Source organism: Mus musculus, chromosome 3, assembly GCF_000001635.26.
Source record: "Mus musculus strain C57BL/6J chromosome 3, GRCm38.p6 C57BL/6J".
Taxonomy (NCBI): Eukaryota; Metazoa; Chordata; class Mammalia; order Rodentia; family Muridae; genus Mus; species Mus musculus.
In genome coordinates this window covers 114,323,648-114,351,222 of record NC_000069.6, presented here as the reverse complement: position 1 = coordinate 114,351,222, position 27,575 = coordinate 114,323,648, and positions in this window count along the sequence as shown.

Sequence of the window (27,575 nt, the reverse complement as noted above, 5' to 3'; positions counted from 1 at the left end):
CCAGGTAACCTGAAGCAACCCAGGGACAAAAGAGGCTGACTCCAGACAGAGTCACCCAGAACAACAGGGATAACCAGATAGCTAGAGGCAAGCACAAGACTATTAGCAACAGAAGCCAATATACATGGGCATCATCAGAACTCAGATCTTCCACCACAGCAAGTCCTAAATACACACATACCTGAAAATCAGGAAGCTGACCTAAAATCCTAACTGAAGATAATAGAGTCCTTTAAGGGAATATAAATAACTCACTGAAAGAAATACAGGCAAACATAGGTAAAAAGCCCTTAAAGAGAAAACAAATAAAACCCTTAAAGAAATATAGGAAAACACGAAGAGGTAAAAGAGTTGAACAAAGCAATCCAAGACCCAAAAGTGAAAGTAGAAACAATAAAGAAAACACAAATGGCTCTTAAGCTCTCACCTTTCTTACTTTCTAGCCCTCTTTCTCTCCCCCCCCCCCCAATTTGGCCATGGACGGCCTCTCTCTTTCTACCTTCTCTCCTTTCTCCCTGCCTTTCTACAATAAAACTCTAAAACCATTTAGAAAAAGAAGAAGAAAAAGAAAAGAAAACACAAATGAAGACAAACCTGGAAAAGAAAAAAAAAACCTAAGGAAAGAGATCAGAAATTACAGATGTAAATATCACCAACAGAATGCAAGAGACAGAAGAGAGAATCTCAGGTGTAGATGATGTTAGAGAAGAGATTGACACAACTGTCAACGAAAATTCAAAACATAAAAAATTCTAACCCAAATCATCCAGGAAATTCAGGGCACAATGAAAAGAAAAAAAAATATCTAAGAATAATAGGAATAGAGGAGACAAGGAAGGTTAGAAATTCTCAGAAATCAAAGAGAGGGATGTTAAATGAAATGCCCTACAGTGGAGGAGAGGGAACTTATAGAGCCCACCTCCAGCAGAAATATGGGGCATCAAGTGAGGGAGGGGTTGCCATCCTACAACAAAATTCTGACCCATAATTGTTCCTGTCTGAAAGAACTGCAGGGATGGAAATGGAGAGGAGCCTAAGGACAAGAAGTTCCAGGGACAGGCCCAAAGTAGGATCCAGCTTACAATACTCCACCAATACAAGAAGAATGAAATAATACCATGCATCCTATCTGATCACTATTGCCTAAGACTGGCCACAAGCTGCACTACAGAGCAATTGTAATAAAAACTGCATGGTACTAGTACAGACAGGTAGATCAATGGAATAGAATTGAAGACCAAGAAATGAACCCACACCCCTATGTTCACTTGATCTTTGACAAAGGAGCTAAAACCATCCAGTAGAAAAAAGACAGCATTTTCATCAAATGGTGCTAGCTCAACTGGCAGTTATCATGTAGAAGAATAAGAATTGATCCATTCTTATCTCCTTGTACAAAGCTCAAGTCTAAGTGGATCAAGGAACTCCACATAAAACCAGAGATACTGAAGCTTACAGAGGAGAAAGTGGGGAAGAGCCTCGAAGACATGGGCACAAGGGGAAAATTCCTGAACAGAACAGTAATGGTTTGTACTGTAAGATCAAGCACCAAATGGGACCTCATAAAATTGCAAAACTATTTTCAGGCAAAGAATACTGTCCATAAGACAAAACAGCAACTAACAGATTAGGAAATATCTTTACAAATCCTAAATCTGATAGGGGACTAATATCCAATATGCATACATACATACATACATACATACATACATACATACATACATAAATATGAAGAAGTTGGACTCCAGAAAACCAAATAACCCTACTAAAAAATAGGGTACAGAGCTAAACAAAGAATTCTCAACTGAGGAATATAAAATGGCTTAGAAGCACCTAAAAAAATGTTCAACATCCTTAATCATCAGGAAAGTGCAAATCAAGACAACCCTGAGATTCCACTTCACACCAGTCAGAACTGCTAAGATCAAAAACTCGTGACAGCAGATGCTGGTGAGGATGTGGAGAAAGATGAACACTCCTCCATTTCTGATGGGATTGCAAGCTGGTACAACCACTCTGGAAATCAGTCTGGAGGTTCCTCAGAAAATTAGACATAGTACTACTGGAATTTCCAGCAATACCACTTCTGAGCATATAACCAGAAGATGCTCCAAATTGAATTAAGGACACATGCGCCACTATGTTCATAGTAATCTTATTTATAATAACAAGAAGCTGGAAAGAACCCAGATGTCCCTCAACAGAGGAATGGATACAGAAAATGTAGTACATTTACACAATGGGGTACTACTCAGCTATTAAAAACAATGAATTTATGGAATTCTTAGACAAATGGATAGATCTGGAGGATATCATCTTGACTGAGGTAACTCAATCACAAAATAACGCACATCATATACACTCACTGATACGTGAATATTAGCCCCGAAGCTCAGAATACCCAAGATTTGCAAAACACATGAAGCTCAAGAAGAAGTGGATACTTTGATCCTTCTTAGAAGGGGGAACAAAATACCCATGGAAGGAGTTACAGAGACAAAGTGTGGATCAAAGACTGAAGGAATGACCACCCATAGACTGCCCCACCTGGGGATCCATCCCATAAACAACCACCAAACACAGACACCATTGCAGATACCAACAAGATTTTACTGAGAGGATCCTGATATATCTGTATCCTGAGAGGTTCTGCCAGTGCCTGGTAAATAGAGAAGTGGATGCTCACAGTCATCCATTAGGCTTAGCACAGGATTCCCAATGAAGGAGCAAGAGAAAGTACCCAACAAGCTGAAAGGGTTTGCAGCCCTATAGGGGACAAACAATATGAACTAACCAGTACCCCCAGAGCTCCCTGGGACTAAACCACCAATCAAAGAAAACACATGGTGGGACCCGTGTCTCTAGCTGCATATGTAGCAGAGGATCACATAGTTGGTCATCAATGGGAGAAGAGGCCCTTGGTCTTATGAAGGTTCTATTCCCCAGTATATGGGAATGCCAGGCCAGAATGCAGGAATGAGTGAGTTGGGGAGCAGGGCAAGGGGGAGGGGGTAGGGGATGTTCAGAGAGGAAACTAGGAAAGGGAATAACATTTAAATATAAATAAAGAAAATATTTAATTTTTAAAAAGCCCACATACACATGGAAACTGAACAAATCTCTACTCAATGATAACTTGGTCAGGCAAGAAATAAAGAAATCAAAGACTTCATGGAATATAATGAAAATGTTGATACATCATACCTAAACTCATGGGACACAATGAAAGCAGTGCTAAGAAGAAAATTCATAGCACTAAATACCCTGGTAAAGAAACTGGAGAGATCTTACAATAACAACTTAACAGAGCCATGCAGTGGTGAAGCATGCCTTTAATCCTAGCTCTTGGGAGGCAGAGGCAGGTGGATTTGTGAGTTCGAGGCCATCCTGGTCTATTGAGTGAGTTCCAGGACAGCCAGGGCTATACAGAGAAACCCTGTCCAAAAAAAAAAAAAAAAACCAAAACAACAACAAAAAAACCAACCAAACAAACAAACAAAAAAACAAACAAAAACAAAACCAACAACAACAACAAAACTTAACAGAAAACCAGAGAGCTCTAGAACAAAAAGAAGCAAAGTCACCCAAGAGTAGTAGATGGCAGGAAATAGTCAAACTCAGGGCAGAAATCAACCAAATAGAAACTAAGAGAACAATACAAAGAATCGACAAAAACAAGTGCTGGTTCTTTGAGAGAATGAACAAGACAGATAAACCCCTAGCCAATGTATCAAAAGAGCCTAGAGGTAGAGTATCTAAATTAAAAAAAAAATCAGAAATGAAAAGGGACACATATAGAAATGGAGGAAATTCTAAAAATCATTGGATCCTATTATAAAATCCTATACTTGACAACTGGAAAATCTAGATGAAATGGATGATTTTCTAGGCAGATACCATTTACCAAAGTTAAATCAAGAGAAGGTAAATTGTCTAAACAGGCCCATATCCCATAAGAAAATAGAAGTCATTTAAAACCTCCCAACCAAAAAAAGCTCAGGGCCAGATGGATTTAGTACAGAATTCTACCAGATCCTCAAAGAATATCTGATACAAATATTCCTCAAACTATTCCACAAAATAGAAACAGAAAGAACACCACCTAACTCATTCTTTGAAGCCACAATTATTCTGATACCTAAACCACACAGGACCCAACCAAAAAAGAGGACCAATTTTGCTTATGAATATTGATGCAAAAATACTCAATATAATTCTTGCAAACTGAATCCAAGAACACATCAAAACCATCACACCATTCACCATGATCAAGGAGACTTTATCTCAGGGATACAAGGTTGGTTCAATATAAGAAAACCTATTATGTAATCCAGTATGCAAACAAACTAAAAAAAATCACATGATCATTTCCTTAGATGCAGAAAAAGCATTTGACAAAATACAACATGCCTTCATATTAGAAGTATTGGGGAGCTCAATACTTTTAAAAGTATCAGGGACTCAAAGCCTATACCTAAATGTAATAATAACAATTTACTGCAAACCAACAGCCAAAACCAGATTAAATGGAGACATACTTGAAGCAATCCTACTGAAATCAGGGACAAGACAAGGATGCCTACTCTCCCCATATTTATTCAATATAGTTCTCAAACAATAAGTCAACAAAAAAGAGATCAGGGGAATAAAAATTGGCAAAGAAGAAATTAAGGTATAATTATTTGCATATGATAAGATAATATATATAACGACTCCAAAAATTCTACCAGAAAACTTCTCCAGCTGATAAACAACTTCAGCAAAGTGTCTGGATACAAAATTAACCAAACAACTCAGTAGCCTTCCTTTATACTGATGATAAACAGTCTAAGAAAGTAATTAGGGAAACAACTCCCTTCATTATAGCCACAAACAATATAAAATATCTTGGGATACCTCTATGCAAACAAATGAAAGGCCTATATTACATAACTTCAAATCTCTCAAGAGAGAAATCAAGAGAGATCTCAAAAAATAGACAGATCACCCATGCTCATGGATTGGCAGAATTAATATAATAATATGGCTATTCTACCAAAGGTGATCAAAGAATCAGTGCAATGCCCATCAAAATCCCAACACAGTTCTTCAAAGCCATGGAAATAGCATTCTCAAATTCATCTGGAAAGCAATACACCCAGAATATCTAAAACAGAACTTAACAAGAAAAGAACGGCTTGGGGAATCACCATCCCTGACCTCAAGCTGTACAACAGAGCAATAGTGATAAAAACTGCATTGTATGGGAACAGAGATAGAGACATTGATCAGTGGAATAGAATTCAAGACCCAGAAATAAAACCACATAATTACGGACACTTGATCTTTGACAGACACAAAAAATACACAATGAAAAAAAGAAAGCATCTTTAATAAATGGTGCGTGTCTCACTGGCTGTTGATATGTATGAAGTATATTGACTGAACAAGGCAACCAACATTTCCTTCTTAATCTTGCTTCAATTCTCTATATTATGAAGGACTGAAATTCCTTTCTATTTCTTAATAAAGTTTTTAAAGTGCTTCTGTGAATTATACACACTCTGTAGTCCCATAGATCATCAAAATTTAATCTCCCTATGAATTTGTATTTTGGGTTCTTTGCTCAGTTTCTCTCTAAAGACAGTGCCCTACCCATATGTATATTTTACATATATTTATTTTGATATATTGTTATTTTTGAAATTAAAATAAAATTACATGGTTTTCTCTTCTGTTTACTCTATCCAACCCTTTCCATGAATCTTTTATTGCTCTTTCTCAAATACATGGTCTCTATAGCTGTAATTGTTTACTAATTTAATTACACATGGTGCTATATATATGTATGTGTAAATATATTTTTAATTACTTATGTTTTACATGTATATGAAACACTACATACACACACACATACACACACATGGTCTTTTGCACGTCATTATGTCTTTCGGTAACTTCTTGTTTAGGCCTTTTTGGTGAGACTTCATGGGTATAACTTCTCTGACATTCCTAGAAAACATAATCTTGTAGCAAACTTTCCACTCCTTTGGATCTTACATTCTTTCCGTCTTCTAGTCCACAATGATCCCTAAGCCTCATGTGTGGAGTTGTATTGCAGATGAATCAGTTGGAACTGGACTTCACAACACTGGGTTTTGATTATTTGTAGTTTTCTCTGATAGTCTCTGTCTACTACAAAAGATCTTTCCTTGATGAGTGGTGAGGGTTACACTTATCTCTGGGAAGAACAATTATTTAGACTGTAGAGATTATTCTGGTTTGCTAAAGTAGTGGTTGTAGGCTTTGAAGTACCTTTCCATACATTTCATGTATATTGTGCACTCTACTCAAATAAACATGCAAGATTCACAAAAACAGGTCTGAAAACAACTGTCAATAATTTGAAAAGTTTTGTATTATATAGTATATTTTCTAATAATATAGAATAAAATTGCAAATCCTGCTTTTTGGAATTTAACAATTCACTACTGCTTACTCGTGAATCTGTTTCTGACTCTCCATAACTCGATTTAAGCATTCAGTACAACCCAAATAAAATGAGAAGTTGATGTTAAATTCATATGAAAAGGGAAAGAATATGGAACAGCCATGACAATTTCAAAAGTTAAATTAAGTTTTTTTTAATTATATGTATATTATGCCACCTGTTTAATAGGATATATGTAAACTAAAACAGAAATCAATTAAATAAACTCAAAAACCAAACTACTATGGTGTAAATTTGTGCAGGGATGTGTGTGTGTGTGTGTGTGTGTGTGTGTGTGTGTGTGTGTGTGTGTGTGTGTGTGTGTGGTTTTGATATATTATGGAAGTTACGTGACAGATAGTGCTTTTACTTATAAGGAATAATGAGAAACCTTGATATACGCAGTGGGAAAATAAACCACAAAACTACTTTCTGTTATAGAATATTTTATTTTGAAATAGATATCTTCTAGGGGAAAATAGAAGAAAAATATACTATATTATTTTAATCAAATATTTCTCATATCTGGATTAGGCATAACAATTTTTTAAATGATGAATTTCAATTTCAATAATTAAAATATTTTGCCTCATCAAGTTACAGACACACATTGAACAGCCTGGGATAAATTATGTTCCATGTTTTTGTTTTCATTTTGTGTTGGAAAACTTTATGCCAAAGATCTTAAATTATGCTTGAAAGATGACTCATTAAAATATGTAAAATACTTCAACAGACACTTGAAGAAAGGCAGATGGTCAATGAACAGATGAATTTTCATGGAATTACAAATGAAAACTGCCACCAGATACTGTTATGCATCCAGCCCACCAAAAGTCATGTGTGTCGCAGCTGCAACTGTCTTACATTTTGATGGGGACATAAAATGAACAACCATTTGGCAACACAACTTGGCATCTCATTACAAGGCTAAGAAAACATTTGCTGTGTGATTCAGAAGACACTTACTACTGCATTTACTATAGTAACCCAGAAAAGTAAAAATATTATTCACAAGGTAGCTTTTCTTAAGCGATATGGCATCTTCGCTCATACCAAAACCCAAACGGAAAATGATCTGAATGTCAATCCATAAATGAATGAAAATCAGAGCCTTGCACATTTGGCCAAGGGAATTCCTGGTAAGCCAACTCCTCATACACAGAAAAATACAGCAGTCTCTGAAATATATACTGAAAAAGGCCAAACTAAAAGATGTCTCTTGCTATTTCTTTAAAAAGGTCTTCAAAATATATTCTCTACTTAAGAAATAACAAGGAGGGCCCAAAGGAGGAAGCTTGAATCTCACTCAGAAGGGAAAATAAAATAGTCATTGGAGCAGGAGAGAGGGAAGAAGCTAGGTGGGAGAGGAGATGGAGAGGAGAAGGGGAGGCATCAGCTGTATGGAGAGCAGAAGTGAAGGTTCAAGGTGCCACTAAACAACTGAAATCAGTGCAGAGTGTGTGTGTGGATCTCAGGAATGATCCAAAGACCTGGGATAAGAGCGGCTCCAGGGAGTCTATGAGGGTGACTCTAGCTGAGACTCATGGTAGTGGAGTATATGAGACTGAAGTGCCCTCTACTGTAGGAGGACTCCCACTGGAGGGATAAGGACAACAAACCACCCCCAAAATCTTTAACCCAAAATTTCTGCTTCCTATAAGAAGTACAGCGACAATGATAAAACAGAGCCTGAGAGAATGGTGAACCAATGGCTGACCCAACTTGAGCAAGCACCAATCCCTAACACTATTAAAGATACTCCATTATGCTTACAATCAGGAGCCTATCATAACTCTCCTCTGAGAGGCTCCATCCACCAGCTGACTGAAACAGATGCAGAGACTCATAGACAAACATTGGCTGGAACATAGGGAGACTTGTTGAAGAGTTAGGGAAAAGATTGAGGGATGCTGAGAGAATAGGAACTCTACCGGAAGACCAACAAAGTTGACTATCAGCTTTTGAGGACTGTCAGAGACAGAGCCACCAACCAGGGAATATACATGGGCTTGATCTAGGCACTCCTACACACACGTGTCAGATGTGCAATATGGTCTTCATGCTGGCCCCCCAAACAACTTGAGTGGGGGCTGACCCTGACTCTGTGGTCCCGTTCCCCTAACTAGACTACCTTGCCTGGTCTCAGTGGGAAAGTATGTACCTAGTCCTGCGGTGACTTGATGTGCTAGGGTGTTAGTACACAGGAGTGCCTCCCCCTTATCAGAGTAGAGGGGGAAGGGGTATGAAGGTAGGAGCTATGTTGCTGAGGTACTGGGAGGATCGGGCAATGTGTTCTGGCACAAAGTGAATGCATAAACAAACAAACAAACAAACAAATAAATGGAACAAAGAATCAAGTTGTACTTCAGCCAAAGCTGTCACAGAGAAAACATTTGGATGACAGCATTCTGTGATCAAGTCACCCAGCTGATGCAAAAAGGAGCCCCCTCAATGTGATTTTTCCCTTTTGTTGAAAATAGATTTTCTCATATAATATATCCTGATTATGGTTTCCCCTCCCTTTACTACTTCCAAATCCTCCCACCTCCTCTTCTTTCCTCATCTACTCTGTTGTTGTCTCCAATTAGAAAACAGGTACATTTCTAAGAGATAATAATAAAATTAAAGTAATAAGATAAAGTAAAAACTAACCCATAGGATTCAGACAAAATAAACAAACAGAAAGAAAAAAGCTCAAGGAAGGACACAATAAATAGAGACAATAGAGACATACTCATACTTGTTGGTATACTTGGGAATCCCATAAAAACTAAACTAGAAGTGTGTGTGTGTGTATGTGTGTGTGTGTGTGTGTGTGTGTGTGTGTGTGTGTGTGTATGATGGCTCAATCTATTCTCAATCTAACTTCTACAGAAGGACTCTTCTCTGAAGTTGCCTAGGTAAGACATTGATCTACAGCTATAGCAGAATCTTCCTTCCTTCCTTCCTTCCTTCCTTCCTTCCTTCCTTCCTTCCTTCCTTCCTTCCTTCCTTCCTTCCTTCCTCCCTCCCTCCCGCCCTCCCTCCCTCCCTCCTCCCCCTCTCTCTCTCTTTCTTTCTTTCTTTCTTTCTTTCTTTCTTTCTTTCTTTCTTTCTTTCTTTCTTTCTTTCTTTCTTTCTTTCTTTCTTTCTTTCTTTCTTCCGAACAATGGTATTTGAGTTTACCTAGGTATTTGGGGTTATCCTGACTGGCCTATTTAGTCTCAGGTTCTTGGACAACCAAGCAATGTTGGGTATGATTTCTATCTTTTAGGGTTATCCTTAATTCAAATCGAATATGAATTGGTCACTCAAACAAGCTTTGTGTCACTTTTGCCCTAACATATTTTAAAGTCATGTCAGCATTGTAGCTTAAATAGTTTATGGTTGTGTTGCTCATATTTCTCTTTTGGTAGCATTCAGAGCATCTTCCTGTACCAAAGACAAAGGAAATGTTCTAATTGATCTGATTAACTTTTAGGACTTTTATATTTATTTGTTTGTACTTAAGCATTTGGATTGTTTTGAATTCTTGACTAGATCTAGCTTAAGTCTGTAGTATAGACAGTTACTTTCTAGAATCTGAAGGACTGATAGGAAACAGATGCTAAAGGACTCAGGAATTATCTTGAGATAATGTAACTTGTCTAACTACTTATTGTGGTTATACAAGTGTGTACATCAGTTCTGGAAGATATTGACTGATTCTAAATCCCCAAGTTGATGCAACTTATAATTATGTCACAAGTGTCTTAATAAGGAATTATATATGTCAGGTTGCCTGGTGGTCAGGTACATGATATGTTTTAACTTTTAAGAAGACCCAGCCCACTCTGAGCAGCACCATTTACTAGACAGTGTCTCCAGAATGTTATAAGAAAAAAGAAAGCATTCTATGAGCAAGGACATAAATAAGCAAGCAGGACATCATGTATTTGCTTTTTCAGCTCTTGGTTGAGGATGTGATGTAATTAGTGTTTTATTTCTTGTTTTGCCTTCCTATGATACACTACAATCTAACATTGTAAGTTAAGTAAATGTTCTCTCCTTAAGATTATTTCTCAGACCATTTCACCATTTTGAAAGAAATGAAATTGGAACATCAGTTTAACATCTCTGACCTTAATGTTCAAGTATATGTTTAATACTAGCATATGATATTTCAGTATTGTGTATGTTTGACTTTGTGTTTTGCTCATGATTCAAACAATTATAGACATGGCCCCTTGTATCTAAGCATAAACAAAGAGCTGAAAGAATAAACAAACAGACAGCAACAAGCAAAGCAAGCAAAACTCTTCCTAGAAAATAAATCAATTCAATTATACATACAATTTTTTTCAAAACTAGTTTTTCAGGTTTTCTTGTTTGTGTGTGTGCGTGCACACACACACACACACACACACACACACACACACACACACATGCATGTGCACGTGCACATGCTTATGTGTTTTCACAGTTGTGTGGATATCAGAGTTTGATGGTATGTCTTCTTCTACTGACCTTTACCTTATTTTTTGAAACTGGGTATCTCATGAAGCCTGGAGCTCTTTAGGATTAATTCACTGACAAATATGGTGACAATGGAACCTAACAGACTGAGTCATCTACCTAAAATCCAATTTCTTCACGAAATTTTACCTTCATGACATCTCTCTACTAGAAGTTGACCTAGTTCGGCCAGAACATACTTTCTCCTTTTTGGTAGAATGCATTTACACATTATGTATATATGTGTGTGTGTGTGTGTGTGTGTGTATGTGTGTTTGTATATATACATATATATAGTTACATATAATATATTATAATATATAAAATATAATATATACATAATGTTATATATATTATATAATATATATAATGTTAAAATGCATTTAGCAAAAATATATACATACATACATGAGACTAACAGAAAGTCACTTAAAGTCTGGAAATGAAAGTCTTATGCCATTTTAGTCACATGACCAAGAAATGCCCTTATATTGTAACAAGAAACAAAGAAATATTATTATTCACACTATGAAAAAGAAATTAGTATCTGCAGTATACTCTTAGACTTTGAAAAATAAAATAAATAAATAACAAAAAACAATTCTCAAAGCATTTCAATGTCAAGGGGAAAATATATTTCAATATGCCATAGCTATGTTTATACAAAGCATAATTTCAGTGGTATAGAATTGGGCAGATGGGAACTATTATTTATATAAGAAAGTTGGCATGAATATTTTCAGAAACCTTATAGCCAATACCTGTTATATTATTTTAGTAAAGGGCATTGTAATATTTGAAAGCCTTACGAAGAATAAAATGAATTGAATATGACTGAATTTGTAAACGGTCTGGTATTGCAAATTCTGACTTAAGTTCAACTAAGATTATATGGCTCTGGTGTTACAAAAGTATACTTTAAAATCATACAGAATAGCACAATTTGCTTTTCTACATAATTTAACTTAAAAACACAAGTTAAATGTAAAATATTTTAAAAAACAGTTAAATGACTGTTTTACATAGTTAATAAGTATCTTGTATAAAAAAGAACTTTAGACTTTGTAATACATGTTTAACTCTCTTACAACCCAAGCTTTACCATGTATACTTAAGCTGCAAAATTCTAATATTTGAGTTATTGTTTGCTTTTCTCTTTTTAACACTGCATGCCCTTTTATTTGCTTCTGAAATTTTTGAAAAATAAGAAGGAATATGAAGAGCCTTAAATAGTTTCAATACATGATTTGACTCTATGGAAGGGGTCTTCCCTTTTTATATCACTGCTAAGTGCCTCAGAGACTCACCATAGTGTCACAGAAGAAGCCAGTTCCAACTATTTTGACTTTTTGCTGTGTTTTGTTTTGTTTTGTTTTGTTTTGTTTTGTTTTGTTTTTCTTGAAGTGCTAATATTATTTCTTATTAAAAATTAGTAAAACAACTTGGTCCTTGGATAGTTCCCCTTCATACTGAGATCATGGAGATATTATTGAGGAAGATCTGGGGATACACAGTGGTGAGGGTATGATTCATGTATGAGACTCCCTGAAGTCAATGTGGGAAATGGAACAGGGCCTGAAGGCTGCCTATCTTTCTTAGGTTTTCCTGCATACTAAAAATAATCACTAACAAGACTACAGGAGGACCTATATAAAATCTAAAAGTTTCTATGTCCAAAAAAAATTCTAAAGCATGGTAAACCAAATGAATTAACACTGTAATTGTAAAAACAAGTACTATAGCCAGTATATGTAAATTTTCATTGTTAACTTTTTGTTGTGACTCTGATTCTATCAAGTTTTCTATCAAATTAAATAAAAATATGATTTTCATGAGGTAATGTGCGACATTTCTACATAGACAAACCAAATGTATTCAGTTAGGAAACACCAACATAAGTTTTATAAAACTTTTCAAAAATCAAAACTAATAAACAAAGAACAAAAATCCAAACATTACCAAACATAACCAAAAGTGCACAAAATTAGAGTCTATTTTAACCAATGTAGCAGGATACAAAATTAACACACAAAAAAAACCCCAGTAGTCTATCTACCTACAAAGGACAAACATACTATTATCAAGGAAATCATACTTATCTTAATAGCCACAAAAAGAGTATCTTGACATACCTCTAACCAAGAAATCAAAAGAAGTGTACAATATGGTCATTTTCATACTTTGAGGATAAGAAGAAATGCTTTCTGTCTTGCATTTTAGATATTGTTTTAAAATACGGGGTCAAAATCTCTTCTATACTGTGTCTGTTGTGCTGTTAGGGTCAACATTTACTTAAAACTGATATCTGTGTAATTTCAAATACAAATGGAGGAAAGATTCACTATTTATATGTAAAGCTACATGCTTTCTAGGATGGTGTGTTAATTGCACTGTCCACTCTTCAGGAAGGTACTGTCCTATCTTTTCTTTTTAATCAGATATTTTCTTCATTTACATTTCAAAAGCTATTCCCTTTCCTAGTTTCCTTTTCGAATGTCCCCTATACCCATTCCCCATCCCCGCCCTGCTGCCTAACCCACCCACTACTGCTTCCTGGCTGTGGCATTCACCTGTACTGGAGCATATAATCTATGCAAGACTAAGGGCCTCTCATCCCATTGAGAGCTAGAGAAAGTACCCAAGGTACCGTCCTATCTTCAGCAGTGGATACCATACAATGGAAACTCTATGGCATGTGCTCTTTCTCAATGGCCTGTTTCCCACTTTCTACAGCTTCACTAATGACCATTAATATATTTCAGTATCTTTATGCAAGTTCCCTGGCTGGGGATATAATCACTGTGCACTCTTCAGTGCCCTGATTAGTTGATTTTGTAGATTTGCTTGTGGTGTCCTTCACTCCTTGTACTGTAAAAGCAATATATCAGTTTTTCTCAAGTTTCCCTCCATTCCCAGTTTAATGAAAATTGGTTATGAAATATTCACCCTATGTATGTTTGTAATTGGTTTGCCTATGTTCTATTAAATGGTCTTTGATCTGGGTTCACATGGATTGTTGGCTGGAAGCTTTTCTTTCCTGTTGTCTCTATCAGATTTTGTTCTAAAGGTAATGTCTCCTAACCCTGTTTGGAGATGTGTTTCCTGCTTCTTGTACTTCTTAATTTATATTTCAGATTTTAATTTCTAGTTTCATTTTATAGACTGATAGGTGCTGAGCTTCATTCCAGATGTGAGTCTCAAGTAGATGGTTATCTGCCTTCTGAGAAAAATGTCAGCTTGAGGGATTTTTCTAGGGACAGTTGTGTTCTTAGAAAGCACATGGGGCTTTAATCTCTGCTGCTCCTATAGATAGCTTCTTGATCAATCGCCTATCCTTTGTCAAGTTACATCAGAAGATTTCAGACTGCTTGTCTCTCTCCACAACTTGTAGTGACAAGTACAATATTTAGGTTGATTGAATAGTGTAGATATTTGTGAATGCCAACAGTTAGTTTTGATAATCTTCTATTTTCACAACAATGAAAAGAAATTGAGAAATAATTCACACTCTAAAAACTGGCTTTACTACACCTTTACATCATTCATACATTTGTAACCAGTATAAGCATCTTTTAAAAAATCCAAACATTATTAATTATAATCAGTTTCTAAGATTCTTAATTATATGTTAAAAATATTACTCACATATATTCACCCTTTCCCAAGGGTAAACACAAATGTCGCTTCTGAAAACTTTCCTTCATTTTGCCAAAGTTATTTTTCTTCTGTGCCTTGTTCCATTTGATGTGAAGAACAATTTTCATAAGAAAATTGATTTTCTACAGAACTGAGCAGCAAAAAGAAATATAGAAATATTTAAAAGTATGTTTAAACTGCCATAAATCTTCACTTGAAGATAAGCAGAAATCTCCAACAATTTCAAGTTATGTCTTAAACATCTAACAATTATTATTGACATATAGGTTGGTGACTGAAAAATCAATCATTGTGACTAAAAGCAGAAATAAGCTTGGCAAAGCACAAAACCCATAACTGCAACTTTAATAATTCAGGTATTCATTTCCATACACTTCTGTTCTTTCTGTGAGTCAAATTCCACAAAGAATTGACTATAGTACCTTATATTTCATCAAAATATCAGGGAAGCCTACTAAAATCACAAATAAATGGCAAGACTTGTTCATGTTCAACAAAGACAATTTTCTTTTATAAGATGTGTTTGGGATTTATTGTTCAGTAAGTCAAGTCCATTTTCTGTACATTTACTGTACTTTTGTGCTGACAAATTTTGTGCTGCATTCCTCACCATCAGAATACAACAAAGTAAATGTAAGAGTCACTTTCTCATTTTGAGTTCAGTGGCCAGAAGACCATGGCCTTTCACAGTCACTTGAATACACAAACAGTGTTTGTAGTCATAAATATTCATTTAGTGACAGAGTAAAGCCAACAGAATAATAAAGATGTGTAATTTATCTTTAAAAGCCATGATACAATGTTGAGAGTTTTAAAATTTAAACTAAAATTGAGAATGACTGTTTTTGCATTAAACACATGAATACAAACATCAATCTATATTTGACCTGCCTGATATTAACAACCAAATGAAAATATGAATTTCCTATCCTTAGTATTGCTTAGTTTTGATGGGAGTCCTCAAAAGGCATATTTAAGCTATCATGCATTTATATATGTGTGTGCATGAGTGTATGCATATGTGTGCATGTCTATGTACTTCTGTTTGCTCATGTATGAAAGTGCAAATTTATAGATGTCTGTGTGTGTGCATGCATGCACAAGTTCATGTGTAGGCAAGACAATATTTAGTATCTTCAACAATTTTTCATTTTCTACATTTAGGCATGGTATCTCACTTCAACTCAGAACTCACTGATACAGCTACCATAGTTAGCCAGCTTGTCCTTGAGACCTTTTGTCTCTGCCACCTAAGCCCAGTACATGTAATTATAGTTGGATCAGTATGCCCACCAAGAATTTCAGTAAGTGCTGAGAAATCAAACTCATGTACGCAGGAGTGTGCACAAAATACTGTACCCATATATTTCAACCCTAGCCACGGGATATATTTCAACCACAGAATATGTTTTTATTATTGTGAGTAATGAAACAAATATGATAAATTTTCAAGGGAAACACTGCCAAAATGTAAAGAACATTAGATCTATATCATATAGTTTACCCAGGAAAATAGATGGTAACCAAACATGCCAAAACAAAATACAACAAATCCAAGCAAAAAGTTTCATATCAAGGCTGGACAAAGCAACCCAATAAGAAGAGTCCCAGAATCAGGCAAAAGAGTAAGATACACATCCACTCCTACTATTTGAAGTCTTACAAAACCACCAAGCTATCAGCCACAACTTGCTGCTTAAGTCTCTCTGAGGCTATACATACCCTGCTTAGTTGATTTAGTGGGCCATGCTCTCTTGGTGTCCTCCATGCACTATAATTCCTAGATTCATTCCTCCTCTTCTTGCACAGGGTTCCCCAATTATGAGTGGGAGGGACCCTATGGAAACCTCCAATTTAGTCACTTTCTCTCACATAATTGTCTGTGAGGCTCTTCATGTGTTCCCATCTACTGCTGGAGGAAGTCTATCAGATGACTCCTAGACTGGACACTGATCTTTAAGTGTAGCAGAATATCTTCAAGAATCATTTCATTGATTTTATTTTTAATAGGCCAGTCCTGTTTGCTTCTAACCTGGGTCTCTAGGCTATCTAGTCTCCAGGCTTTGTCTATCCAGTGTTGAGTATGGGCTCCCTCTTCTGGGCCAGAAGTTAAATCACAGTGGTTGGTCTCACTCAAAATCTACCACCATTGCTCCCATTACAAACAAATTGTAGATAAAAGGCTTTGTGGCTGGGTTGGTGTCCAGGTTTCTCTTCTGGTAACCTGCATTCTCATGCTAAAGAGACTAGAAGATAAAATAGTGGAACAACAACAACAACAACAAAAACACAAAAACAACAACAACAAAAAAAACCAGACATGTTGATCAATGGAATTGAATTGAAGACTCAGACATAAGTCCACACACATATGGATATCTCATTTTTGATAAAGAAGCTAGAGACATACATTTTTTTTACTAATTTTATATCCATGTTTAAAATATATAAAGAACTCAAGAGTTAAGATATCAAAAATCAAACAATAATAATAATAATAATAATAGTTTCAAAAATTCAAAAATGGTGCTGATTATACTGGATGTCTGCATGGAGAAAAATGCAAATGGATCCATAATTATCACCCTACATGAAACTAGAATCTGAGTTGATCATAGACCTCATAAAACCAGATACATTGAACCTGATGGAAGAATAAGTGGAGAATAGTCTTGAATGCATTGGCTTAGGAGATGACTTCCCGAACAGAACAGCTATAGAATAAGCAATAAGTTAATAATTAATAAATGGGACATCAAGAAACTGGAAAATCTTCTTTAAGACAAAGGTCACCATTAATCTGACAAAGTGGCTGTCTACAGAATGAGAAGAGAGTTTTACTCGCTCTACATTCAATAGGTGGCTAATAACCAAAATATATGAAGGACTCAGGATTCTATATATCAAAACACAGAACAATTCTTTTTTTTTTTAATAAAAGGTACATATTTAAACAGAGAATTCTCAATAAAGGAATTTACTGAGAAGCCCTTAAAGAAATGTTTATCCTTCTTTCAGATTCCATCTTGCACCTGCCAGAAGGCTAAGATGAATAACCCAATAAAGAGATGTGGAGGTGAGATGGGATGAAGGGAGATAGTGTGTGGAGAGATGGATGGAACTGAGGAGCACTTGGGAGTGGTGTGGAAACCTAGTTCAGAGGAAACTTCCTGGAATGTAAAAAGGTGATCCTAGTCAGAATTCCTAGACAGAGGATACAGAGCCTTAGCTAGACATCTTCAGTGGCAGGACTGGATTGCATTCAGTTGAATTGTTTAGTGGAGGGCATTCTGTGGAGATCCTTAAACAAAATAGGATGATGAAAGGACAGACGTTTTCCTTTGCGAACTGACAGCTGTGGCCTTATTGCCTAGGAAAACAACTGTATAGCTCATTGAAGGTAGAGAGGTCTAATAGGTCTGCATGGATCCTTAACCCCCTACATTCTACTTCAAATTTATTGGTTGAGGATCTAGTATTTTTACCATGATATCTCAGTTTTAATTGGAAAACTACAAAACCGCACCTATCTTAAACTTTCTAAATTGTGTTGCTGCACAGTGAATAAAAATGTTCACTGAATGTTGTAAATTCACTGTATCAACTCATGCCCTCACATTTGGTTGAGTTACCCAATAGTTCACCATTGAGAAATAAACTGCAGAAACATTTAAATTCTTATCCTTCATGACTTTTATACTCAAAACAGTCTAAACATGTCTGTAAAGCTCTTCACTCTAGACTAAAGATGCTTTCAAAGTTGTGTGGCCAAAATATTACATTATGTACACATGATTCTCTAAGGTCACTCCCACTGCATGTTTGTTTCTGCATAAGAGCCTTTCAAACTAAGTAGAGAATTGTTTGGGTTATTTATTATTTTTCTCAGACATTTCAAACTCTTAGGCTAGCTTTCCAAACAAAGAACTAAATTCATAAATAACAAACTGTTGATTTGTCTCTCAGATTAGAGCTTATTTTAAAATCGTTTAGTCATCTATAGTGGACTTGAGCATATTTGATCAAATCATGTGTATTTATGCAAGCACCATTGGATTTTCTGATAGCATTAATTTTATGCTTCTCCATCCACCACCATGCTTTTAGTTCTGTCTTTGCCACACTGTACACTCCAACTGGCTTCATAAATTATGGTCAACACAGAGAATGAATGCTGCTATATTCATTTTAAGAAGTTTGCTTTTATTACAGGTCAGTATGTAATCTGGTAGATCACTTTTCCTGAGAAGATTTTTGGGGCTAGCCTCTGATTTGTGTTTGAATACATTAATGTTAAACTAACAATCACTAATGATGCATCGGATCACATCAAGCACACAAAAATAAAAACAATTTTCTTTAGAGTAATTTAATAAAGAATGAGCCCAGATTTGATTTCTGTACTTTCTGTGTCTCCCATCATTCACTGTCTCTTGTATGAGTCCTTATCTCTGCCTGTATGATGCTTTCTTTTGAGTCTACTTATCCCAATGATTGTGTCTGTGACTATCTGTGTGTATCCTTAAGACTCTCTGTATCTGTCTCTCTGTCTCTGCATCTCTCTCTGTTTCTCTCATTTCTTTTTTCTCTCTCTCTGAATAGTACAGAAAACATCACATTGGAGAGCATTTAGGGATATCTTATTGAAATCTTATGTTTCTACAAGTAATTGAGACTTACTGGCTGCACTGACCTGAACTAACCTATTATTCGCAAGTATTTGTCAGCCCATGTCAATCTTGCATCCAATATTTTTTCTATATGCTTGCTTTCAACATTTTTGCTGTTTCCAAGTTATACTATAACATACATATACACATTGGTACGGGGCATATAAGATAATATATTAGCTCTGGTTATAAAAGTTGATTACGTGGAAAATCCACAGCAAGGATTGTAATTTATTAAACAAACAATCAGATTATAGAGTAGACTATTAGTTTTAAGTATTATATATTCTCAAAGTATTATTAACTTTGGCTGTGAGGTTCAGTAAAAGCTCCAATCTCCCTGAATACGAGGTATTTTCTTTATACTATATCGCCACGCATAATTCTTTTCTCAAATTCATAGTTACTATAATCTTATGATTCTATAATCATTCTGAAATTTCACACAGAATATGTCATTAAGTACTGTTTGTACAATATGTCTGAATTTGAATTTGAACCTTCTATCTATTTCAAAGTAGCATGTGTGCACACACTTGGGTGTTCCCTAATAGTGTATACTTGTAGAAGTCAGAAGCTGCTATTAGGTATGTCTTTTGAGAATTATCCAGATATTTATCTCTTGAGACACCAACTAAGAACTCACTGTCTTGACTAAACTGACTGGCACGAAAGTCTCAAGGATGTATCTTATTGTCCAGCAGTATTAGTCAAGTACTTGGGGTACTTAGATTTCTACATAAGTTCTAGGAATTCAAAACCAGACCCTAAGACTTTAGAAGAAACCGTTTCACTGACTAAATGATTTCCATAACCTTCTTTATATATGCTTCTGGAAACTACCCCTCATCTCAATATCTTCTTGGTTCATGTGATCCACACACTTTTTGGGAAGATTGTTCTCACATTCTCAAGGGAAAGGGCAGCCAATAAAAAGGGAGTGTTTAGCCTTCATTATCTCCAGAGCAACTGCTCACATTTCTTTCCAACACAAAACAACATGATCATAGGCAATTTTCTTCCACCTATTTTTTGTCAGCTCAATTACTAGGAAAACCACCCAATCTATTCTAAGGAAAGTATAAATGAGACAGAAGGGAGATCCCAATTATTTCACAATAAATTATTTCCCTCCATAAAGAAGAAATATCAGAAAATGAAAAGCTTCAGTAACTATAATGGAAGGGCCAGGAATGCATGAAGCATCTATGTTCACTTTAACATGAATTTTTGAAAGTACAGTTGTCAGATGTTATTCAACCCTTGAACTAATGAGAATTTTCTAAGGGCCCCAAATCAGAAATTTTAACTGAATTCTTTACTTGAAAAATAAATTTTAAATCAACATTTTGTATTTCGTGAAAAATTTGAAGCATAAATTGAAAGTTGCTTTCAACATAATTACTCAGTAATGGGCTATTTCCTTTCATCTATGAATACAAAGAAGTTTTATAGACTATGTGCTTTAGTCGTAGAGTCAAGAATAAATTAAATTTTATAAGCAGTATTTATTTTATGGCAATAAAAACAATCAGAAATGGAATATGTGTTATAAAGGCATAAGGTAAAGATAACATGAAGGGCAGGTCATTTTATGAAGAGCTTATGAATTTATCAGAACACAAATCACACATAGAAAGGACTTCTGTATTTAAAATGTCTTTCTATACATTATATCATAACTTGAAAAAGTTTATCATTCTGTATATTTGAAAAAGTATGAGATTCCATAACAAATGGATATTATAGCATAATTCATAAGTATATTTATGAAACTCATATTGAGTACTGCTATGGATTGACTGTGTCTCCTGTGAAGGTCATGTTGTACCTTCCTACCCAAAACAGTATCGTTACAGGATACCACATTTTTGGCCCTTAATAGGCCATGAAGACTATTCTCCTATGGAAGAGATTGAGGTTGTTATTAGAGAGGTTTACCCCAGCATCTGCTCTGTCTTTTCTGTTTATTCTCTTATTTTCTCCTATATCGGAACATGACTTTCTCCAGAGGACATAGCAACAAAGTTCCATATGGGAAGCACACCAAACCTCTCTGGATATCCAAGCCTTGATCTTAAATTTCCCATTTGACTGAGTTGTTCCAAACATATTGCTATTGCTCATGAATTACTCAGGTAGTGGCATTTTTTACTAATAACACAAGTGAAACTAAGACATGGAAGCACACGACCAAATCATCAACAGACGATGGCAGTGGAGAAGCTGCATTAGAAAGTATTACCCACAGAATTCTATTATTGTAACAATATTGGCAGCTTACTTCAGACTCCCTGATCTCTATGAATTTCTATTTTCTTTCACAGCTGTTTAGTTAAGTCTTACATGAAAACCTTTTTTTTAATTTATGGAAGGGATATCACTTTGTAGTTCTGTATCATGTCACAAGACTTTCACATAATATATATATATAGACATGAAAACAAAAAGAAAGGACTCAAATGAACAAGTTGCTACCATCAGGTAAAATTCTATTACAAACATATTTACAAACTAAGAAGAAATAAATAAATCTTAATGGATTGCTTGTCACTGGTTAATAAAGGTTTGTTGTAACCATGTAACATTTGAGAATTAAGGTAGATATTGACAAATTCCAGATTAAGGAACAAATTGGTTTTGATAAAGTTTAAATTGTCTATAACTCTTGTATAAAATCTTAGAGGGGAAAAAGACTAAGAAATGATGAGTGGGCTATTATGCACAAAGAGGAATGTCAAGTTTTGAGATTTGAAAAAGGAGATGGGTATAGTTGCACAAACAGTAATCCTAGGAATCAGTAGGCTGAAACGAAAGGATCAGGATCACAACTTTGAAGACAGCCTTGGCTTTGCCTTAAGAAAACCATAAACAAACAAGACAGAAAAAATAATTCAAAGTAAGCAAGTACATAAACAAAATTCCCTATGAAGTAGGATAATTGAACAGTGTCATGTGATTGTTTACAAGTAAAATCTTTTTATTTAATAAATGAGTATATAAATATTTATTAATGTAAAAGTACTATTAAGGAAAAATCACTATATTATAAACTAATACAGATAATTTTTTTAAATCATGGTATGAATGGAAAATAGCCTACTTTGAAATTGCATTTAAAATACTTAGTCTACTGAACATCATTTCTTAGTTTAGCTGCCTTAATATGCTTAAAATAATTATATTAGCCAACAGTTAAGACAACATACACAATGTGACACCTATTATACAAAAATGTCAGAATACCCCAAATGTGTCATCAAATTCTCTAAGTGGAAAACAAATTGGATGTTGGCACTTCCTCACACCATCATAAAATCTAAAAATGCTTGATTTGGACTCTGGTAAGCTTAGAATTGGCAGTGCAATATAGATGTAAAATACTAAACCAGCCAAGGCAATACATAGATTCATAGTACCAAACTATGATTATATGTAAAAATAAAAGTGCCAGATAGCATGGAAGAAACCGACAGAAGATATTTTTGTATACCCTGAGTAAATATCTTTTGGAGGTGGCCACTTGGTGACAGCAAGCATCATTGAACAGCTAGAGTATAAATTAATGATGGTCTAGAAAGCGATGCAAATGCCTGGATACATTTTTCAAAGAAAATGAGAATTTGTATTAGAAAAAAATGTCTCAGTCTAATTTTGTATTTCAGATACAGAATTTAATGGATACAACAATGAAAATAGGTCTACTATCTCAGAACTATGCAATGGCAAATATCAAAGCCAATAGCCAAGATTGGGAAACAGTGGCTGTGCAGCCGGGAAGAAGCTAGTGAAATTGTGTGTGTGTGTGTGTGTGTGTGTGTGTGTGTGTGTGTGTGTGTGTGTGTGTGTGTATTCACTAGAATCTGTCAGGGAAGGCAAGCAGGCTTTGAGAACTGCACATGACTCCACACGTTGAATAAACAAGTAACATTTCTGCTAGTTAGAGTGGTTGGGAATAGTGAAAGAAAGGCAGTGGGGAGTAAAGGATGACTGTTAACTGTTTTATTTTCACCCTTAATTAAAAGACAAGGAAAATAAATCTATACTGAAATACTCAATAGGTGGTAAGATGCACTGACTTGGCCATCAAAGAGACCAGATATTCAACTCTATGAAAAATCATAAACATTGGTGATTCAATGTTGATCTCAGAAACAGTTTTATAACCTTGGGTTGAGAAAAGACACAAGAAGATTCTGAGAAAACGAGTAATGCAGATCAAACCAGAAGAACACATTTTGACATAGATTGAAACTTCATACCATATATCTCCAAGTCTCAGAATAATTTTTATGTATTTTGCTCGTCTTCATTTTCAAGAGGTAGGAGGGAAAAACGTGAAACTACCACTGGTTTGCATGGCCTTAGAAGAATGAGACAATAGCTCACTGGTGACAGGTGAACTAAATAGACGGAATTGAGAACATAAATCACGGAGTAGCATCTGCTGGTCTTTTTACTGTCATTTTCTCCTAATAATTGGTAACAGCACTGTAAGTAGTCACTTATCCCATTGGAAGATTAAGTGATGCTCTGACTTCTCCCTGAAATCAAGACTGTTGCTCTATTTTCTATGATACTCAACTGCTCATGCTCTTCATGTGCCAATTCCATGCTGCTTTTCGAGGAAAAGTGCAATTCTAAACCTAGAGGCCATCCATGACCAAATTACCCTTTATTATTCAGCTGTGCTTTCTTCCCTAGTGCTTTTTCATGTTCCTTCTCAATTATTGCTTTTAATTTTTCAAGAACTCAAATCCTAGATGCATATTCTTTACATATCTACAGACCTTCCCATCATTCTTACTTACTTATCCCTTTTTATTATAAGATACTAGACAGAAACCAGCAGAGAATAAATCTAGAAGAAATTGACCATAGTGCATCCATCAAAATTTGCCTTTGTCACTTGTCTTCTAAAGTCATTAGTTTTGTCTGATATTCAAGGCTTATGACTGTTCATTATTGAACAAATACATCACAACCTTTATCAACTATAAAAGGAATTCATATGGAATGTGAGTTGTATTCTGAACTTTTTGGACAATATCCACTTATCAGTGAGTACATACCCTGTATTCCCTTTTGGGTCTGGGTTACCTCACTAAGGATGATATTTTTGAGTTCCATCCATTTGCCTGCATAATTCATGACATCATTGATTTTAATAGATGGATAATAGTATTCCATTGTGCAATTAAACCACAATTTCAGTATCCTTTCTTTGGTTGAGAGACATCTGGGTTGTTTCCAGCTTCTGGCTATTATGAATAAAGCTCCTATGAACATGGTGGAGCATGTGTCTTTGTGGTATATTGGAGCATATTCTGGGTATATGCCCAAGAGTTGTATAGCTATGTATTTGGGTAGAAGTATTTCCAAGTTTCTGAGGAACTGCCAGATTACTTTCCAGAGTGGTTGTACCAGTTTGCAATCCCAACAACAATAGAGGAGTGATTCTTCACATCCCCACCAGCATCTGCTGTCACCTGAGTTTTTGATCTTAGCCATTCTGATTGCTATAAGGTAGAGGCTCAGGGTCATTTTGATTTGCATGTCCCAAATGGCTAAGGATGTTGCATATTTCTTTAAGTATTACATGTACAACGACTATAAAAGGAGAAGGCAAATGAATTGTGTAAAATGATTTTACTTTTCAGTTTTTAATCATATAACAAGTCTTTTTCTAGGTATAATTTATAAAAGAAAAAGCAGAAAGTTCTTTGTGCCTCATTGATAATTGATGGCCAACAGAATCATGCTCTGAATATTTTATTTATTTCTCATCAAAGTTATTTTCTACATTCCTGAAGAATTGTACATTTTAATTATATTTAAAGTTTCCACCAGGAACAATAACATTACATGAGAAATGGCTAGTAATGTGTTAAGAAAAATGGCATTTCACCACTGTGACCATTTTTATATCTACATGATTTTTTAAACAGTGGAAAACATTATACTTGATAAATGTCTTATATAGCTGACTATTTTTGCCATTGATGCATGTGCCCTTAAAATATGATGAGTCATAAGCTATATGTATCCATTACAAACACATTTACACAAAGTGGTAACAATGATATTAAAATAATAATAATAGGAATTTTGCTGGTTTTGATTATTTTTCTGATACAAATATAAGGTGTACTTGTTAATAACATATTTTCAAACTTTTATATAACTTTAGTCCAACTTTCAACTTTAAAAACTCATATGTTCTGATCACTATTATTATCTTAATGGGATAAATTCAAAATTCTTGATATGTTCAATAAGTACAACCTGAAGATTGAAGAGTTTACTTTCTTGTGATATCATAAGAACAGGGTATTTCTATTTTCATTGGAAGCTCTGTAAGACTTTCAAACACTTTTGAGGCTTACAAGACAACACTTAGGTCACTTGAGAAAATGAATCTCTAAATAGTAATCACCTACTGATTTTCTTATTCAACTGTTAGTTTATGTGGTCATTGATTCCCTCCAGATAGAAACATTGTAGGAAACACTAACTGAACAGGATTTCAACTCACCTAAAATATCCTTATTTCTTTGGTTGACATAATACTTGGCAGCTAATAATTTTATTCTACAACATCTAGAAAGGATAGATACATTCATGCATACACATACATGTCAGATAGGGGAAGGAAATCCTCTCTAGGAAAGTCAAAATGAAATATCAGTGGTATTTATCAAAATGCTAAAATTAGTTTGTTGTCAGCATTGTGGAATATAATATCAAATTATTGCAGGAAAGTATCATACAAGGCTTAATTGTGTCAACAGAATCTACTGTATTATTTAAATCTAATTCATATATTACATTATTATCAGGAATTTAAAAAAAAACAATGCTTTCATTTGAGAAATGTGGTTTATGTTGTTGATCAAATAAGTAGACAAGTAATTTGTAATATTGTGGATACTGTAACTCCAGGATTTCTCTGTTACTTAGAAATAATACTGAAGAAGGAATAATAAATTCTGTGAGTGGCAAGGGTAACAGAAGGTGGCTATTGAAAAATTAATGTGGATCTCCCCTGTGACTGGGAGGGTGTTCCAAGAAGTAAGTAGGAAAATTCAATCAGACTGGAAATGAGTGTGTGGCCAAGGAAACATTCAAAGCAAACAGAGGACACAGTTCAAGTCAAAGGCAGAGGACAAGCAGAGTATTATGGAAATATGCAAATGCTTACTAGGAAGTTTTGTGTCACCTGGAAACTTAACATAAATCTCGAAATTGGATTGTACTTTGCCAGGAACTCTGTGTGATGATTCATTGAACATCTGAAAAAGAAAAAAAAATAATTGCTTTGTGATTATGCTTACTTCGTTATGTTTGCTACTTCTGCATGTTGTGTAATTTCTACAGTATCATATGTTATATATATGAAACAAATGCTAATATCTTGAGGCCATGTGAATACCATAGTTGTAGATGATAGGGAGCCAAGCAAAGAAGGCATGTGAGCGTTTACTGAGAGCTCTACAGACACGTAAAGCAGGAATCTGGGAAGCTCTGCAGAGGTCATAAGGGTTGAACGACTGTGATTTATTATAGCTGGAGACTTGCATTCTCAAGCATCAACTCGAGGAAGTAATGATAACAGTGTAACCCTAGTTTAGTGATTAGATGACTAGCTCATTTTTGACTGCATATTAGAGCTGGATGCTGCGCTATGTGATTCAAAAACCTTACATAATCCTCATTGCATCAACCAAGTTGTCATAATTATTATTTTAGTCATGAAATGACAGGCTTAGAGAGAAGGCTTAATCTAAAGGAAATGCAGGGACAAAGAATAGGACAGAGACTGAAGGAGAGAGATCCATCCCATTTGTAGACACCAAATACATACAACTATTGCTGATGCCAAGAAGCACTAGCTCACAGGAGCCTGCTATGGCTGTCTCCTAAGAGGCTTTGCCAGAGCCTGAGAAATACAGATGTGGATGCTCTCACCCAACCATAAAACTGAGTACAGGGATCCCAATAGAGGAGTTAGGGGAAGGACTGAAGGACCTGAAGGGGTTTGCAACCTCATAGGAAGAACAACAGTATCAACCAACCAGACACCCCAGAGCTACAAGGGACTAAACCATCAACCAAAGAGTACACAAGGAGAGACCCATGGCTTCAGCTGCTTATGTAGCTGAGGATGGCCTTGTCTGGCATCAAGAGGAGAGTCCCTTGGTCCTGTGAAGACTCGATGCCCCAGTGTAGGGGAATGCTAGGGTGGTGAGGTGGGAGGGGCTGGGTTCATGGGGGAGCTCCCTTAAAGAAGCAGGAGGAGGGGG